Raw genomic sequence first — 19217 nt, 5'->3', positions numbered from 1 at the left:
GATATCTCAGAGTTCTGCTTATTTACACATGCCTCGGACTCTTCTCACAGATATGTAAATTATTCTGGTTAAAACTAAATGCTAAAGTCTACACCATTAGTCTTCCACTTCATGATCTCCACATGGGGCTGTTAGAGGGATAATGTACCATACAATACACGGTTTACTTTTAATTAATAGAAAAAAAAATGTGAAATGAATATTAAATGTAGCTTAATGTGAAAGAAACCTCAAAGCAGTATGGTTGTTATTTTTTTTTCAAATATTCAGCTCTGCTTCAGCATTAGAAAATAAAGAATGTAGTAACAGCCTGGAAACACCATTAAAGCATGCAAAAAGAAGGAGAAACAGGTAAAGACACTGGCAAAAAGAGGTCAGCCCAGCCTGTCTGCCCTTGGAGGAGGAACGCCTGTCAGGGAGGCATGAGGGGCTCTGCTCAGAGCCCCCCAGATACCAAGCATGGTTGTGCTCACAACTCCCTGGGCACTCGGCTGCAGTCGTACCCCACCACATAACTCATGAATTGCAGAATCTGGTATTAAATCTTAATATAAAAAAAATCTCATCAGATACAAGCATTTAATTAAAACACAAGATCTGTTTGTGTGCGTTATAATTCAACATGTCAAAATTAATGCCCCTGTTTTTAATAAATAGAATTACCAATTCACAAACAGTTTATCACACTGTTCGCAACAACGGAATGGAATTTTAATTATATACCATTATTTATTGCAACGAAATGAGCGCGTTCCGTAATATTTGCCAACAGCACAAGTTAGGATTTAAGAAGAAAAGCTCCGTTAAGTCCTGATTTTCTCAGGTGGCACCCCCTTTGTCTCACCTAGGATAAGTTACGGATCTTGGAATGAGACAAAGACTGTGAACAGCCCTGCAGAGGCTTTAGGAGATAACAAGGTACTCACTGAAGGCACTTATTTGTAAGATTAAAGGGTTTGAACTAAAGCCTGAAATTAGTAACTTTTCATCCCTTTTACCCAGACAAGCTAGTGTTTTGCAACAAAATAAAGACCCTGCATTTTGAAGCCTCTTCAGCAAGTAGAGTGTGAAAGTAAATGCTACTTGCTCATTTCTAAATTATTCATACATTCTTAATTGTGATGTTATCCTTATAAATGATAGTAATGGTACTATTTAAAGCCTAAAAACTGGCAAGCACCTACCAGTGAAACGGGTTCATTTAATGCATGGCAGCTGAATCTTTAATACAAGGAATAAATGAGAAGGCTCTGCTGGCAAAGTGAGACACTGGATTTTTACAATGAGGCATTAAGTAATCTGAGCCAATTGCTGTCCAGGAAGGGAAATCCAGTGCCTGGTTCCTGAGGAAAACTCACAGACAGGATAAATTAACTGTCCTGGGCTCTGGCTGGAAAATACCAGTGAATTTCACCAGAAAGAAGTTCAACTTCCGAGGAATATTTCTGTCTGTACTAGAAAAATGATGTAGTTTGCGGGCACTCACATGAACATGGTAAAAGCATGAACCTCAGCTGGAGAGTGGTGGTTTTATGCGAGGGGTGCAGCCTGGGCTGCTGATATAGACCAGTAGTGGTCTGAGCCTGTGGCTTGGGGACATTTCCTTGCTGTGGTCCTCGCTGTGTCCCATCATGGGTACGTAGAACCATAGGGCATACCTTCCTATAGCATGGTATTTCTTCTAGCAAACAAGAAGAATTACAGAAGAAATATAGCCCGTGAAGAAAAAGTAGGACCTGAAGTCTGTGGTGCAAGTTGTCTCTCAAGCAACAGGCTGGTGCAACAGTCAGTGTTCCTATGTTTAGAGAGGGCACATCCCTCCTTTTGATTGAAATAACAATATTGTTCTGAAACTTGCACTTTTTAGGGATTGGTCATTGAAAACAAAAAATAAAGATCAGAACTTTGAGCACTTATTTTTATTATTTAAAGTGTGCAAAGTCATGTTGGTTCAAAAAATTTCAGGAGGTGCAAGATTGGAATTTTTTTTAATCCACTGATCAACAGCTGAGCACTAGGCTTTTGTGCACAAAGCGGTATTGATTTCTTTGTGATTCCTGAAGTGGGTCACAGTTTGGGAGGCTTTTAAGGGCTTTTACATCCTCTTATTTTTCCAGACACTCATTCCTACCAGGCTTATTTGCAGTTAACCCAGTCACATTACTCTTTGAGGCAGCTGCCAGTGCTTCAGCTGAAACCTTCCAAAGTTAAGGGTGTATTGCCACAGATGGTGGTAATGGCATTCATCTTCCTTGTTGTCGTGGTATGGCCACTTGGGTGGGAGGAGTAGTGTGCCTGGGAAAGGAGCGTCCTGGACAGTTTCCTTCATTAACTGGTGGGGTTGGAGCAAAGCAGCTCTTGGGAATGCAAAACAATGTGCTCCAGTGGAGTTCCGGGGACAAGAGTAGTTAGGTAAGCTCTTGGTGAGTGGAAGTGGAAAAGAAGCTGTTCTTTAGCTTCAGAATGTTTTTAAGCTATTTGTAGCTTCTTCAAAAGCAATACTCAAGAAACGTATTTAAAGTATAATTTTTGTCTTAAGATGTATTTTTTGTGAATCATTGAGACTGCTGGTAGCTTGCTTTTTACTGGGCTCTGAGGGGGTGTAAATCAGGTGACTTTTGTTTCTGTTTGGTTTCACTGTCTGTTCCTTGTACCACTGCCAAAGACCACTGAACAGACAGAGATGATGGGGGTGTGAGCTGTCTCCAGGGAAACACTGTGATGTGGTCTATTTTTTGATCTTTTAAGAATCATTACTGTTGGTCACTAAAACACTAAATTTGGGACAGGGGTGAGGAACTCTGGAACTATTTTAGTGGATCCTGAGATTTTCTGAAACTTTTAGTGGCAAAATGGGCTTTAAAAACCTTGCGTGTTCTGTTTTCTGCACTATGTTAGCTCTAAACTGAACGGATGTTTCTTTTTAATGTAATTAATGCAATTCATTTCTGGATAGTTTTTATAATTATGTTTATTGAATGCTTCTTTGGGATCTCTCAGGTTGTCTCTTGGAGTAAAGTCCCCAAGTCTGTCGGTGGCTGGGACTTTTTCTATCTTGATTGCTGTTGAAGTTAAGGAAAAGGTCATACTGTCCAGGGAAATGCTTTTTGCCTTCCAAAATCTGGCTGTAAAACTCAGGAAGGATGCTTGTTTATTAGGGTAGAATAAAATACTTGCTTCCAGAGCCAGGCAATGGTCTTTTTCCACATGGACCAGACTGTGGAGGGAAGTGTCCCTGTAATTAGATTCTGTATCTTTAGTTAAAAATCTGGAAGATCTTGTCTTCACAATTAGTAGTTGGAACCTCACCTGCACCACAAACCCGGTAACATGGGAAGCGTTGCTGTCTAATTTTTTACCTTTAAGGAATATTGTGAACTGCCCAGTCTAAGGGGAGAGGGGGCAGAAGGTAATTTCTTTTTGGTGTGTCTATCTGAAATCTGCTGTGATAGATAAGATCTGCAGTGAAATTATCACTGTTAATAATGAGTTTTCTTCAGAATTAAAAGCAAACAAACAGAAAAACCTCACTAATTCCTAGTGTGCTCCCTAATATGTCACTGGACTGTGAAGTGAAGCTAATGCATGCATTCTTGTATTTTACAACAAACTCACAAGAAAGTATTACTAGCACTTCCAGTCTCTGTTACAGGAATACACTTAGCCCAGGCTTATTATAAGCATCACATTTAACATCACTCAAGATCCCAAAAGCCAAAATAAATATATTTACAGATGAATATGTCCCAGTGCTGTAACAAATGCAGCAAATTCCCAGTGGGATTCCTTTTCCATGCTCTCTTCAAAGCGTGAGTCACAGACAATTTTCTGTATGGGTTATGCCTCAGGGCACTGTTGGGAGGTGGATGGAGGGAAGAAAAGTAGATTAATTTAGTTAATCAGTCTTTTATACCTTTTCTTCATAGTCAGCTCCAGGTAGGGTTTTAATTTTCTAAATAACAGGGCCCAAAGCCCTGGTTTGGGAGTCTCATTGATTCTACAGGGACTAACTTTTTTTACAGAATAAAAGAACACTTTCTGCTGTCTTTGTGTGTTTGTTTGGTTTGTGCTTGGTTTTGGTTTGTTTTTTTTTTCCTTTATCTCAGCATAAGGAAATACACAGTCCTAGCAAAACACAGAACAGTGAGTAAATATGAGAGGAAAACTGCAAAAGCTGTGAGAACAGTTCTGAAAAGCTCGCGTGTGATGTTAGCAGGGTGAGTGGATGGAAGATGCTCTTCTTCCTCCGGTAGGCTGGGGTCACTAATGCTGCGATCTGAGGGGCCTCTGGGTGCTCACCTCTGGAACCATGAAGGGATGCTGAGCCAAATTTGTTCACAGCCCTCTTGGTGTTGTCCATCTGTGAAACTGCATAGCATAAGCCAATCTTGTGTAGGATGGATGTTGTATGGAGTAAGTCAGTCTTACACAGTATGGTTAGATTCCCCTATCTTTCTGGGGAGGAAAAGAAATCTATTTAAACATACCTTTAGTGAAATCTGAGCACGGTAGTTTTATAGGTAGCAGGAGCAGTCTTAATTCTGTAGATGTGAGCATTATTTGCGAATAAATGCCCTTCATAGTCTCTAAAAATTATTATTCAGGATGTCTTCCCATCTCACAGATGAACTATGAACTAATGGTTCCTTTTTGCATAGTTCGCTTGACAAAGAATTGGTAGATTTTCTGTGTAATTTGCTATTATCCTAAAACTCTCAGCAAACCAAAATGCCAACCTGGGTTTTAAAATGTGATGTGTTTGAAAATGGAAATTTGACCACTCCAAATAGCAAAATCTTCATTTCCATTAGGATTTTTATGAACTGTCTGATTATAGATCAGAAAAACTCACACTGTTCTACAGCCTCCTGCGATGCACTAGGCAAAATGATGAAAACAAAGGCAATTATTTGTACTGGGAATGGCGTGTTTCATTTAATGTTTTATCAGAGAATATAGTCACATTGGACGCTATTACATTTCCAAGGATTTATTTACTTTCAAAGGCTGTAAGTCTCTCTCAGACCTTGCATTCTTCTTTCTATGCAGAGCAAGTGGGAGCTCCCCAGAGCAGAAGGTAATGTGGCAGAGCATTGTTATTGTTAAGATGCATCCACAACTCCCTGACATGCTGACCCCACTGAGGACATTGGGGATGTCCTTTCTGGCAGAGGCAGGGACTGTGACTGCTGCCATGTCCTCTCCTTGAGCTGGGTTACCATCTCATGGCCAAAGTCTTGTAAGGCACTGGAGCAGTACAAGAGGGGTGGGCAGGGGCGACAGCCCTCACCCTGTTTGTGAGGGCTGCCCAGGGTTTCCAAAGGAGCCTGACATGTGATTTTGGAGAGGTGGATTCCTTTCCCCTATTGTGTGGATTTTTCTTCAGTATCTTGGCTGCAGGGGTAATATGTTGTCAACATGTAAGCAATAGCTCTTGCTCTTTTGTAGTTCTTTGTGCTTGCCATTCAGATGTACTTTGATGGAGAAGGGGCAAGGGTGTGGTTTCCGGTCCAACTAGCTGTGTTGCCTCTTCCCATCAGTAAATGGCTGTCCTGAGCAAAGCTATCAGCAGGGTTTTATGTTAATGTGCTCAATGTTCACTCCCTCTCTCCAAGTGAGACTCTGCTATCCCTGGGGCTCCCAAGCCGGCTGGATGTGTTATTGCCTAAAGCAACCTGTGCACAAAGGAAGCCACGATTCACATTGAGATGTGGTTCTGTCCCCACAAATGTGCGGCACAGCTGGAGGAGGTCTCCAGCGGCTCATTTGTATCTCTTCTCTCCCTCGGGGCTGAGCTTGTCTTTGGTGCATAAGCAGCGTCTTGGCAGCGGTGCCAAGCCACAAAGTTCCTGTGTGCGCTCATTGCAGCACAAATCCCAAGGACTGAGTTAGGATCCCTGTATGCTCCCTGACTGGATTCCAACATCCCGAGCAGACTGCAAAATTATGATGCATGTCAAAACTGCCAATGGGCAGAGACAGGAGCAGCAGGAGGAGGCAAAAAACACGGTTCCACACTACTCTGAAAGCTCACTACTCATCAAATGCTCGTGCCAGATTGTGCTATGATGTGTGTCCATTTCTAAGTAGGTCCCTTCACTTGGTTGTTAATCTATACAGTCTGACTGGTGTGAACTTGTATGCATACTGGGAAGGGGGTTGTTAATTTGTTGGAGGCAGGTTTTGTCTACTGCTTCTTCTTAGCACCACTCTTAGCGTTTGGACGGTTTCCACAAAGAAAGTTACATTCAGATCATAAATGAATTATATCCCAGCTCGCATCACGTGGGCACCCTGGGTTTGGCAGAATGCTTTGCAGTCAGAATGAAATGCTGCATGGAGAAGAGCCTAGGCAAAATGAGGAGGATGCAACTCACAACATACAGCTGTGCAAACAAGTTCTCCTAAAACAACCATACAGATCTGATGCCACACTCTATAATATTGTGACAAATCCATGTCTATGAGCGGTCTCATGCCTGTCACCACCCTGCAAAATGTACAGACACAGCGCCTCTTGTCAGCAGGTGGGGGGACTTTGCTTGCATCCCTGCAGACTTGCTGCTGGAGGGTCAGGTCTAGTGGTAGCGGGCAGAAACTGGGCATTGGTACCTCAGCATTGTTTAGCAGAGGAGGGAGAGCTGCAAAATAAAGGCATAAATATACATATCTCTATATAGGATGCTCATAAGACAAGGTCTGGGCTTTTTTGGTTTGTTTTTTTTTTCCTAAGTATTTGGATTTTTTGCTATTAATTATTTCACTCTCAATAGCAAGACAGATTAACAGTTCTAGAGAGGATTAAAGCTCTTATGAACTTTGAGGGTATGCTCTTTAAAAAGAATTCCCACCTCTGCCTTCAAGTGGGATGGAACATCATGTGTTCTAGACCAAGTTTAGGGATAATTAAACTGAAGTTTTTGGAAAATTTAGGTATTTGATTTAGGTGCAGGGGTGGAAATAAATTGTGAAAGCCCTGACTTCTAGCCCTTAATCTTCTCCTGGGACTACCCTGCCAGGAACAGATGCTGTTAAGCCCTTAAAGCAGCTCTGCGATCAGTGGTCTGAACTCCCTTCTCTAGCACAACTTCTGAAAATAGCAAAACAATGCACTGCCATCTTAGTAAGTCACTGTGGTTTGCTGGTGGGTTGGGGGGGGAGGGTGGGTTGTTTGCGTTTGTTTGTTTGTGGCTTTTTTGGGGGTGGGGTTTTTTGTTTGTATTTTATTTTATTTTATTTAATACACACAAAAACTCTTTAACACACTGCTGGTTTTGTAAATTAAAGCATTGCCCATGTGTGGAGTGTTTCCTGTAATCACACCCTTGCTAGCAAAAACATTTTTAAGTAGGTGTTTTCTCTGATGCTCTCTTTTTCATGAAAATTTAGCTATTATGTATGTATTCATCTCTATGTAGTATTTATCTCTTATGACCCTTGTAAACATCCCAGAACTGTCATAATCTAATCCCCTGATCGACTCCTATAGTTAATCTATAGTATCTGATCTCTCCATCTTTCCTCCCGCTTTTTTCCCTGGCCTCTCTGCATATTTCTGGTGTTCCTCTGTTCCCAGACTGTGGGTCAATACAAATGTCGGCAATTGGCATAGGTGTGTGAACACAAAAAGGCACTGGGACAGCAGCCGTGGTCCTGGCAGATAAGCCGAGCATTTGTTTCTGAGACGTTCTAGAAGCTGAAGTAGGGATTTACTGTGGAAATGGATGTGTTTTCAGACTGTTTCATGGATGTGGAGCTAGTCTAGTATACAGATGCATTTTGCAAATAGTTGTGTGTTTTTCTGGGTTTTGTTTATTTGTTTGCTTTGTTGTTTTTTTCAATAGGTACAATAAGTTGCACGGGAAAAGGTGAAGTCTAAGGCCCAAAATTTATTCTGTCGATTTTTTTCTAATACTCTTATAAAGAAAAATCTTGTAAAATATTTTAGTTTAAGTCCTGTACTTGTCTCTTGAATGGCTTATACAATGTATCTCTGTTTAAGCATGAAGTAGGAAAGCTAAGTGCTACAACTTAATTTCAGAGAATAAAAGTACTTTTATTCCTTTTTAGTGAAATTCTAAAAGTTAAAATAAAATAAATAAATCTCAGTATTCCTCCTTTTAATTCTCGTGTATTTTCTTTTGGTTGCAAAACTAGGTTTTTTTAAACATCCTAATAGTCTAAACATTGTAATGCTATTTCTAAGCAGAGATATGTTGTGAAATATTAGAAATCAGAGGATACAGTAATAATCAATTTTACAGCATATTAAAGGTGTTGGGAAAAATCTTCCAAAGCATACAGAAGGACCTGTGTCTTGTTTCTGTTGACTTTCACTAATGTTGACCAAGGACTAGAGTGTCTTTTCTTCTTACACTGCTGGTATATAAAACCTGTAATTTAGGAATTTTATACTATATCAAAATTCAGAAATGTGATAGGCATATGCTTGGATCTACTCCAACAAAGACAAAAACCAAAAACCCAGAAAGATAGTTTCCATGGAAGAAATTCTATTCTTTGTTCCTAATCTATATTTTGCATATTTTTGCTAGTCCTAAAAAGTAGTTCTGCCAGACAAAGTGCTAGATCTGACTCCTTCCATATTAGGATGGTTTTTAAAATAAAATTAAATAAAAAAATAAAAAAATTACAGCAAATCTCCAAATTTTGGAGAAGCGATTTTTCCAAGATACAGCTATTTCTTAAATGGCTGCTGCAGCCCACTGGCACCAGGTGCTGCCTGTCTCCTGAGTTGCTGTTTGCTCTTGGCAGATGACTGCTGTGCCCAGCCATGGCTCCAGTGGCAGCAAACACTGACCCTTTGTTGCTGTTGAGCAAAGCGTTGGCGTTCCTGTCCTGGGGCCGGCTGATGCTGCTGGAGGGATTGTGGTGCCTGATGCTGACGATGACAATATGCTGCTTGTGCCCACTCAGGCTGTGGGGGGCTGCCATGACTCACCGTCATGCGCGGGTGCCACGTCTGATCCCGAACGACCGCGTGCCTCTTCCCGCCCCTTGACCATGCTCATCCAAACTTCCATCTGAATCTCTGCTCAACAATGAGTGTTTTCAGTGTCTGGGTATGCTGTTACTTTCTTCTGTGCTATGTGGTGTTTCAGTATTTTTCGTCAGTGGAAGCCTAATCTCTTGTGGTTTTCTTTTCCTGATTAAATAAAGTTGGAAAATAAAGCTGGAGATGTGTGTCTTTCCCACAGAGCTGGCGAGGGGGGGGGGGGGGAAGAAGGAGGGGGATGGGGAGGTGCTATGGTGTTGGTGAATGCTGGCCAACACTCCCCGTCCCTGGGTACTAACCACTGTGCCCCATAGGCCAAGCTGCATTCCCATCCCACTGCTGCAGAAGGGCTCCTTTGCAGGCAGTGGCACTCGCTGCTGTGGTGGAGTGATGCCTCTTCCACCAAAGGGATTGCAAGATAGAAATCCCAAAGGTTAATCTATCCATTATTATAAATATTTATAAATGGGTTGGATAAATCATACTGTGTAATTATCTACATAACTAGTCAAGCCATTAGGACATTAAATAGCACAAATCAGAACTCATTTGGTTCATCATGAGCCTGATATTGTTATGAAACAGCTGAGCAGTGCTGTGAACCTTCAAGGGGTTTCAGGGAAGGGAGTCGGGTATGAACATCACCTGCGAGGCATGGTGGGCCTTTAAAAAACAGCAAACCTGAGGTATTGGGTTAAAAATGCATGTCCGCAGAGAGAAGGTCCTCAAGCAACTTAATGTTTTATCTGATTTAAGTCAAACGCTAACACGCCCAGAAAACCACAATGGAAGTAAAATACAGCACTAAACATCAATATCCTCTCCTCTGTTTTGCAGCATCTTAATGAGACAGCTTATACAAAGAATGTTCTAACTTAATGTTTATGCTTATGTAGTGATAATGGGAGGAGCAGAATATTTTCTTGCCTCAAAGACTTTCAAGGATATTGCAACCAATTGCAGAGAAATTGTCTATAGGTCATGTTTTCCCAGTGTGCTTTCCATGTAGTTAACTACTAAACTCTTGCAGAATTCTCCAGCCATTTCTTTAAAGTTCCCAGCACGCATGTCTAAAACCTTTCGTGTGTCTCCTACTGCTGAGCGTAGTTTTAACTGTGGTGTTCCTGTCACTGTAATGAGTAGGCCTTTTTTTTCCTGTGTCTTCTCCATTCAGAGGTGAGACTGCAGCGGGGAAACAGTGCTGCTTCATGCAGCACTCTGGTTGGTGTTTTGTAGCTGAAAAAGAGAACCAAGTGCCTGCACTTCTCTCCGCCCAATTTCCAAGTCCAGTTTGCAGCAGTGAGATAAAGGAACAACTGTCTGTTGCGCTTTTATGTTTCAGGTAACTCACAGACAGGCAAAAAAACCCAGACTGTGGGTTTTGGAAGTATTCAAACCAGTACAGCTTGTTTCATGGATATGGAAGTTGGGGATGACACAGAGAAGTCAGGTTGCTATTCAAAGTCAGGCAGAGAAAAGCCTATGACAAGATTTGTGTGGAGATTTTATTGGAGTGGATTAGTAGGATTCCTCGGTAATAACAAGCTATTTATCTTGTCTATTAAAAAAAAAGCCTTCATGGTATTCTCACTTGAAGTTGATTTTTGTAAACAAACAAACAAAATTTTGTCTTTCATATCAAGCCTAAATTTCACTTGCTTCTGGCTCATTTAAATGATAAGAACCACTAAGTAATTAGTACTTGCTCTCAAGCCCCTGAATTCAGCCAGTTGCTGAAAGGATGTGTGGTAGTTCTTGGGTTCAGGTGCACTTTGTGACTGCACCTGATGATTTTCCCTCTGCCTTCCACAGGGCACTGCTCTTGTGAGATCTCCTATTGGTACCAAGCCTGCCATGGCCCCAACAGGGGGGGTCAGGCATGAGCCTCCTTTGTGCAGTGCGTTAATGTAGCACAAACAGCTGTTAAAATGCAGGAGTGGTGAACTGTGGGTGCTATCGTCTGGTGGCTGTGGCTTTGTTTGCAAAGTTCCCTTCCCTTACCTGGCAGTGTCCTTTAAACTTCAGCTTTCCATTAGTTTGAGGGAGAAGTATCAAGATTGACAGTGGAGACACCCAGCCCTGCGCACTCGGCAGTGGGGCGAGCAGCCTGGGGGTACCAGCAGCTGACACCCCCCAGGCAATCTGCAGTGATTTCACTCTGATCTGAGGCTGCAACTCTGGATGTGTAGTACTGAGCAGATTTGCTGGGGTCTTGTTTGCTTTTTTTTTGTGTACAAATTGGAGAAATAATTTTGCTATGACATTTAAACAACAATGATAAAAAGTAGGATGTAACTCCTCGGGAGTATGTTCTTCTCTTGGTGTCTGCATGTAGCTCCCACTGGTATTGATGGGAATTTTGCAGATGTATCTGAGGAAGAAAAAACCTTTATCATTGCATAACCAACCTGAATTTCTCCTGAGATTATCAGATACAGAATCAGTTGTTTGAGATTGCTGCATTTGAGAAGTTATGTTTTACCTGCATATCAAACTCCAACTTATATTTTTGTTTCAACAGCATATTGCACAACCTGCTTCTGGGAAAATTCTGCATACACATTCAAGTTAAATTATATTTCACACTGTGCCTAAATACATTTACTGAAATGAGATTCAAACAATTAAATGTGTCTTCTATGATTTTCTCTCTGTTAGTCCAGTAGCCTAATAATTATCTCAACTGTTTTAATATGACTTGCGCAGTGTTGTTAATTTATTTAGTTGGAATTAGTTTTCTATTTCTTCTTGTAAGTGTTGCCTGTTTACTTAACAATATTTGGCTTTGGCTAATGATATGTACAGAAGACAGGGCTAAGTGGAACATCAGCTGTTTACATCAGCTCCAACAATTAATGCATGTTAATTTTTAATTACAGTGATTGTACTAGAGGCAGAATGTATGTTTTTTCACAGAACAGATGTACTAGTCAGCTTTGCTGGTGAACATGCATATCGATTGGATGTTGATGCTGCCAGCGTTTTAGAGGGTGTCAGCTCCTAATGTACTTGCAGATGTATGGATTGCAGTCCTGAGACAGTTGCGTGTGCAAGCTAACCACATACATCATTTTCTGCTGGAAAGATCGTGTTATAACAGCATGCAGGCCCTCGAAAGTTAGAGAAATCAAGGGCTGATTGCCTGCAGGTTTTAATCCACCTTTAAGCTCCTTCAGTAGCTAGTGGGTTTGTTCTCCAAGTAGAATAAAAGCTGTCCTAGTGTTTTTTGCCAGCACTGTTGACTCTTAGATCTGTGCCAGAGAAGGACATTAGATGGCCTGCAGAGCAGAGCCCTCTGCCTCAACAGGCATGAAATGTGTGTTTTACTGGTGGTTTATTGAAAACCTCCAGCGAGCAGTAGCTATAGTAGTAGTGTTCCTGGTTGTGAAGAATTTGCCCATAAACACAACAAAGCCTATGTCTGTCTCTGATGCAAGCACGTCAGAAGTATTTGACACATCTGCGATGAAAGGTGGGGATGGCAAGGGCTATGGGCCATGGGCTAGAGTTAGCTTTTGCAGTCGTGGTGATGCATGGCAGCCTGTGAGCATTTCCTGCGGCAAGACCTCTGAGAACTGCTAGGTAGGTTCCTCACTGCCATCCCCCTGAAGTGGCAGTAGCACTGCCTGTGTTCTCGGTCTGTGAAAACAGAAATGCTTAGAGTTGTTTGCAGGTCTCTGAGCTCAAGTACTTGGTGAGCAGAGCCTCAAGAGGTGTTACCAACAATAGCAGACATGTCTGCCCTTGGGTTGATCTCCCTCTTCCATACCAGCATCAAGCCCTGAATGTTGGAGCTGGGTCCTTTAATTTAAAATCTGGGGACTCTTTAACCTTGTATGTGTCCTTGCTATGCAAATGATATGATAAGTGGACCAAGGTGACCGGGACGCTGTTAGATGTTTAGGTTTATGTCCTTAGTGTCACTAAAGACAGTAATACTCTTTCTTGTATCAGGTTGGTTTTGTGTTCATCACTTTTGAAGTTCTCATCCGCAAACGTATAAAAAATAAAATTGTTAGAAGTGAACTTTTAAGCAGAAAACTGGTGCAGCTCCAGGAGGCTGTGAGAAATAAGGAACCATATTAAAATGTGCCTCTCTTAATTGGTAACGCTCATTTACATTGTATGTATGAGATCAGAGCTGCCAGACTGAATGTAATAATGGTCCTGTTTCACAACGTATTCACCCTTATGTGCATTCTTGCATCTGTTAGATATCCAAGTTGCCATTAAAGAATTTAAGAATTACAAATATTGCAGGTAGCAGACTTTTCATGCATAAACTACAATATTCATAGCATACCAGTAAAGCAACCTAATGAGTAGTAAAAATGAATCATAGTCCTCTCACAAGACTTATTATGCGCAAGTATTATAATGGCTGTGAGGAGAACCTTGCTAGTTCTGTTATATCTCATGGGCCTCACATAGAAGCGACAGTGGTAGCAGTTATTGGAAAAAAAGGAGAAAAACAGAAATACACTGAAGTGATATTTCCTCTTTTCTGTCAATTTACTGTAACGGTGAAGTCTTTGTCTTGTGGAAACCAGTGAAGGTTTTGTTGTTTACTTCAATGAGACTAAAACTTCTAGACATTGTGATGATCATAGATGTTTGAATGATGCATGAAATTAAATAGACAAAACATGACCCCAACGCTTACTAAAGGTAGTTTGGTGGCCTCAGTGCATGAGTGAGTTGAGAAATATCTGATGCAGATAACAGGAGAGCACTATCAGGGACATAGTAATGTTACTCAACTAGTCATAACTATTAGGTTAGAAATATCTCAAAATACAGCATTATGTCAATCAATAGCCAGTTTATTGGAATGCTTGTTTTTACCAAGTTGAATAAATCATGGTTACAGAATAGTACTGAGTTAGTATGATGGTGAGCTTATATGTAGCAAACTTGATAAACAGACCCTTATTTTAATAAATCTTTGGAATATTTTTCTGTGGTAAATCAACCTGGTCTGCAGGGAGAACATGAAGAAGAGTGTTTAAGCTGAACTTTCACCCATGGCATCAAGATTTGAACACTTGCATTTTGAGCACTCATCTTCAAGGTTCGTTGAAATTTCTTTTTCTTCCTTTTCTTCTTCGAAAAGAACCTTTTCTTCTCCCACTCCTACCTTGTTGAAGTTTCCTTTAGAAACAAAGTAGACAGATACCCAAGTTGGAATCTGACAGAAAAGCTTGTATTTGCATGGTTAATGTGGATTTGGACTAAAATCTTCCCTGAATCCACACCTCCTACCCCTGATGCAGTGGACCTATATGGCGTATGGATCTATATGATACGGTGGACCTGTATGGCATATTCAAGTACTGTGCCAGTAGAGTTGTACGTAAGTTAGCCAGGGTATGAGGGGCAAGATGAATTCCTCCCAGAAGTCTGTGGGTGTGGAGAACAGGTAGTTGGTGGTGCCTGAGACAGGTCTGGTTTCTGTCAGGTTGAGGCTATGGACCTCATCCATATTCCTGTCTGGGTTATCCCTGGTGCAGGATTGTCTGGGTTTGGCCTTCCAGTAGTCAGTGGTGGAAAGGATTCATCTATTTGGTGTGTGGTAGCCCATGCTCCAGTTTCCCTCATCCTTCACATCTCTGTGGGTACAGAAATTACCACAGACCGGGTTCTTATCTGTTTGGAAGCTTTCAATCCAATCTTAATATGAGCTCTGTGTGGGCATGGGTCGATCCTTCTCTCTGAGCTATTCTGTAGGAGATCCCTAGGTCAAGTGAGTGTGGCCATGGCACAGTCAACTTTCACTGGATGCAATTTGTGCCATAAACTTGGGTCCTGATATAGTCTTACTGAGTTTGAATGCGCTCTATAAGTACAGTTGTGTAACCTCTGTTGAAAGAACCTACAACAAGAGTTTGCTTCACCTTGAACAGAACTACAACCACCTTTGGAGGGAAACATGACAGCTCAACAGCATGCAGCAAAACAGCTCAGAGATGGGGACAGAAAACGTGTGGGTTTGTGTATATGTACATATGTGAGTAATGTAAGAGGCTGCATGAGCTGATAGCTGTGAGGTCGTCGTATGGCAGCAGAATGCAATTACCCAGAAAAAAAATTCCCTTTCTTGGTAATAAGCTCATGGAACGTTTTGCTCCCAGGCGCAGGCGCAGCAGATGTCAGTGAGTCTCAGCATCAAGGGGTTAATGAGAACAACTTGCTCCGTTCATTATCTCTATTAGCAAAGAGGTGCCAAAAAATAGGCAACTGGCTTTTTTTTCCCTTTTCATTTATTTACCTTTGATTGCCCTGCAAATGCAGCTGTGTGTTAAATGTGATTTAATGCTTCATGATTTTCTGTGGGTCCCTCCCTTCTCACCAGTTCACCCCAGAAGCATGGAGGGGCAGCAGCCATTGGTCTTTCCACCAAGTTTTGGTATGGTGCAGAGGTGGTGCAGGGCATATACATTTACTGGACACAGCTTGGAAGAAAAATGCTGATGCCTACAGAGCCAGTGACCAGCATTATTCATGGGAGACACCTCCCTCCCCTCCTCTCCTGCCCCCTGAGTGCCTGCAGAGGCAGCCGTGCCTGGGGAAGGGTGCTTGGGCACTAATTGCACTAATTGTCTTGGACTGGGTGCAGCTGCACTGGAACACAGTGAGAGCACTGGCAGCACCAGCACCTCCAAATGGGCTGCTTGTCTGCCACAGAGCTCCACAGGGCAAAAATCAGGAAAACACAAATAGAAATACTTACTAATTTAGTAATTTTGAAGTCTTAACTTTTTTTAAAGACTGTAGATAATTTGTGACTTGATGTCCCATTGAAGGATCCCTTGTTGCCAGTTTCAGATGCCTTGTGCTGTGGTGGCTGCAAGTGCCTTTGGGCAGGGCTGGGCCTTTCTTGTGTTTGGCCTGGGTGGCTAGCCCATATCTTCCTGATGGAACATGGTCTTGAAAATATAAATAATAATAGTTATAAAAAAAAAACAAAGCCTACACTTTCTGTGATGTTATGTGGTGCAAAATTTTCATGCAGAGGTGTTAATTACTAGTTATATAAAATATTGCTTTTTCTCTTGAAAATTATTTTTCCAATTTCTATCTCAACCTTACTATAAATTCCCAGAATAAGCATTTCTCCAACTCCTGTGCAAGCCTGTTTCAAACCATCACTGCTGTGCAAAGCTGAGTCACCAGCACCAAGTGGCAGAGGGTGACTCTAAGATGAGCAGCTTTCTCACACTGGCCACTGAAACTTGGGTGCATATTGCTTAGCAGGTGGATTAACAACATCCCTTGTTTCTGATAGGGCAGGGGAAAGAGGCACTTTGGAAAGAAATGTCTATTAAAAATAGCAGTATAACATATAGCTGGATGGCAGGCTGAGGCATTGTAAGCGGCTTGTCAGTGCCCCAGCCATGCTCTCTGTCGTTCCCCCTTTTTCCTCATGTTTGGTGTGAGGAACCCAATTCCTTGCATGCACAAGGTGTGGAAACAATACCTAAAGTGAATTATTTTGAGCAGCAGCTAGGGATCATTTTTCATTCTCTGAAAGTCTTCCATGTGGAGAATAACCCCCATGCATCCCTGGGGTGCTGGTGCTGATAGGGGATAATGGCCCAAGGACTGGCTGCAGCAAGGAGCTGGGAAGTGGGAGCTGGTGACTGGCGGGCTTCCTGGAGTGGGCACTTTCAGTTCCTTTTGGGCATCCTTATCATAAGAAAAGCTTTGCGCTTTTTAAATGTAAGCAAAGTTGTGTGAATATTTACTAGGTAGATGGTGTCTTTTTGCTTTTTATGGATAAACACATTGCTTTAAACCCTTCTTTTCTTTTCTTTTTTTTCCTGGACTTCTTTAGAAGTTATCATTTCAAAGAGACTATTTTCTTTCTTGACTTATATGAGCACAGGCACATATATGAAAGACTGAAATTATTATGGTTTTCTCTCTAGTGTCAGACTAGTTTGCATATATATGTGTGTGTGTGTGTGTGTGCTTTTTAAATGGTTGTGGTGGACCAGGTACCCATAAAATCACTTTGCTGTTTTTTTTTTTGATGCATGCAAGCAACAGTATCTAAAACTAGTGTATTGCAATCTATATTTCAGAGAGACAGCAAATATATTAGTCCAGAGGGAATGCATCATTTTAAATGAAAAATCTATAAATAACAGCATTTGGTGGTTTTTTAATGTTAAAATATGTTCCTTTTTAATTAGTCATTATATGTATTGATTGATGCTTACTGTACTTCTGATGCCTTTCCTTCAGGGCTTTGTGTATTTCATAGATTGTAAGATGTAAAAATACTTTAAATCAAAGCAGTAAAATAAGCATAGTTAGAGGGAGAACATGAGGGTTTTTTCTTCATTTACATTCATTACATATTATGAGTTTAATTACCTCCCTCAAATAATACCAGTATGAAGGAATGATGCTAAAGAAGGCGTACTTCTATGATGATTTTATTGATTGTGACTGATGGATGGCATCAACATTTCATAGTGAAGAATCATGGTTTTGTTACATCAGGAAAATTAAATTGGGAGAGTTATTTTCTTTCCCAGTGATAGTGGCAGTTAGAATATTTCACCTGTAATGAGATGTGTGCGTTATGTGCCATAGTGAACCACTGCTGAGCCATTAAATATATGTAAATGAAGAGAAACACAAGAGAGCCTGGGCATAATAACGTGCAGAACAGAGAAATGGATCCTGGAAAGTGATTAATTTATTTGATGATGCCTCAAGTGAGGAATTTTAGGTCACAAATGAAGTGACAGAATGACAAATTACCATTTTAAAGAATTTACTGGGCATCATTACTGAACAATTGTCAGGTAGTTTATGGTGGCTGAGAAGATGGTATAAATATAGATCTTTTCCTTATCTGAGATGAATTATTAATCACCTTTTTAAAAATCTTTGTGAGTGATGGTTGGCTGTCTGATTGGAAATAATGTGTTCTACAATTTTAACTAAATTCTAATATGATATGTAACAGGAATCTTTACAATTAAAGTCTCAGTGGAGAGTGGTAGGAGGTTTACAGTCAATTGCAGTTTTAATGTGATAAAAGAGGATGAATTCACTAGCATATTTCAATAGGTTTCCTTAGGTATATTATCCCTGCTGTGATGTTATTCAAATGTTTACAGTTTATTTTCATTTGAAAAATGACATTCAGATACTTAAATTGTTTTCATTGGTTTATTAGTTAATGAAAATGAAATCCTTGTAATTACTATATTTTTGCTGCCTGCCACATTATTTAAAGTGAAGTGACTGGCTTTGTCAGCTGGGTTGTAAATGCCGTCGTCTTGTGTTTTGTTCAGCTTCTGTTTGCTTTATGTATGTCATGTCCCTTCCCTGTCTATATGTCACTGCCTGTGCTACTGGTAGCAGCCAGAGTGTATATGGGGGAAAAGGAGCGATGGGAAATTAAATGAAAAGTAGTAATGCTTTTTCTTTTTGAAATTCTTATCATCTGTTTGATGAAGAAACCCACTTCAGTTTGTCTTTGAGAAGTTGTGATTCAGTCCCCACTGGCAAATTTGTTGAAGCTTCTGACTGGAAATATTGTCAAGAATTTCTGAATATATGTATGCATGTTTTATTGTTTGTTTGTGCTGGGTTTGGTTTTGGTTGTTTTGTTTTGTTTTGTTTGTTTCCTAGTTGTGTACATATATAGAAATACCTGTATACTCACAGCATTACAGAAAGAGTTGTTTGAGTTTACAGCAGTCATTCACAGAAGTGCATTTAATGCACAGAACTGCATTAAAAAGGGGCATTTACTCTTTATTTCTCAATAAAGATTTGCTAGTCAATCTGCATCTTATATTGTTAAAATTCTGTGGTTTTGTATTCACCCTTCCTACTCAAAAGTATTAAAAAAATCAGGATAAATACAACTGCACCATAATTAAGAGTAATTAAGATTTTTTTTTCACCCATATAATTTTGTTTGTTCATTTTCTGACTGCTTTGCAAACCCTCACAACTCTGTGGGTCTCAGGTGTTGTGTAGCTGTAGGGCTTTGGTTGTTACTTTCTGCTTTGGAATCTCTGCGTAGGTTGAGGAGGCTTACAGAAGGTGGATGAAGGGCTGGGAGCAGCCCTAGAATCTGCTAGGAAAAGCTCCCTGCTGAGCTGTGCCTTCCTGGCAGAGGGTATTGGACTGCGCAGGGGAAAAGAAGCTGCGGCTCTAGGTCTGCAGAGCTGTG

General features: G+C 40.9%; 1 long non-coding RNA gene across 1 annotated transcript in view; it reads left to right on the top strand.

The window, feature by feature from the left end:
* The first annotated feature begins 1975 nt into the window (after positions 1–1975).
* LOC134173574 (uncharacterized) overlaps positions 1976–19217 on the top strand; it is an 82458-nt gene continuing 65216 nt past the window's right edge. Inside the window, exon 1 of the long non-coding RNA XR_009968294.1 lies at positions 1976–2412. This is a non-coding gene — a long non-coding RNA (uncharacterized LOC134173574). The remainder of the gene's footprint in view (positions 2413–19217) is intronic.

Source organism: Pezoporus occidentalis, unplaced genomic scaffold (genome assembly GCF_034315485.1).
Source record: "Pezoporus occidentalis ecotype Australia unplaced genomic scaffold, CSIRO_AGI_Poc_V1 ctg54, whole genome shotgun sequence".
NCBI classification, from domain to species: Eukaryota; Metazoa; Chordata; class Aves; order Psittaciformes; family Psittacidae; genus Pezoporus; species Pezoporus occidentalis.
The sequence above is the reverse complement of the archived record's forward strand: the minus strand, read 5'-3'. Positions and strand labels throughout refer to the sequence as shown.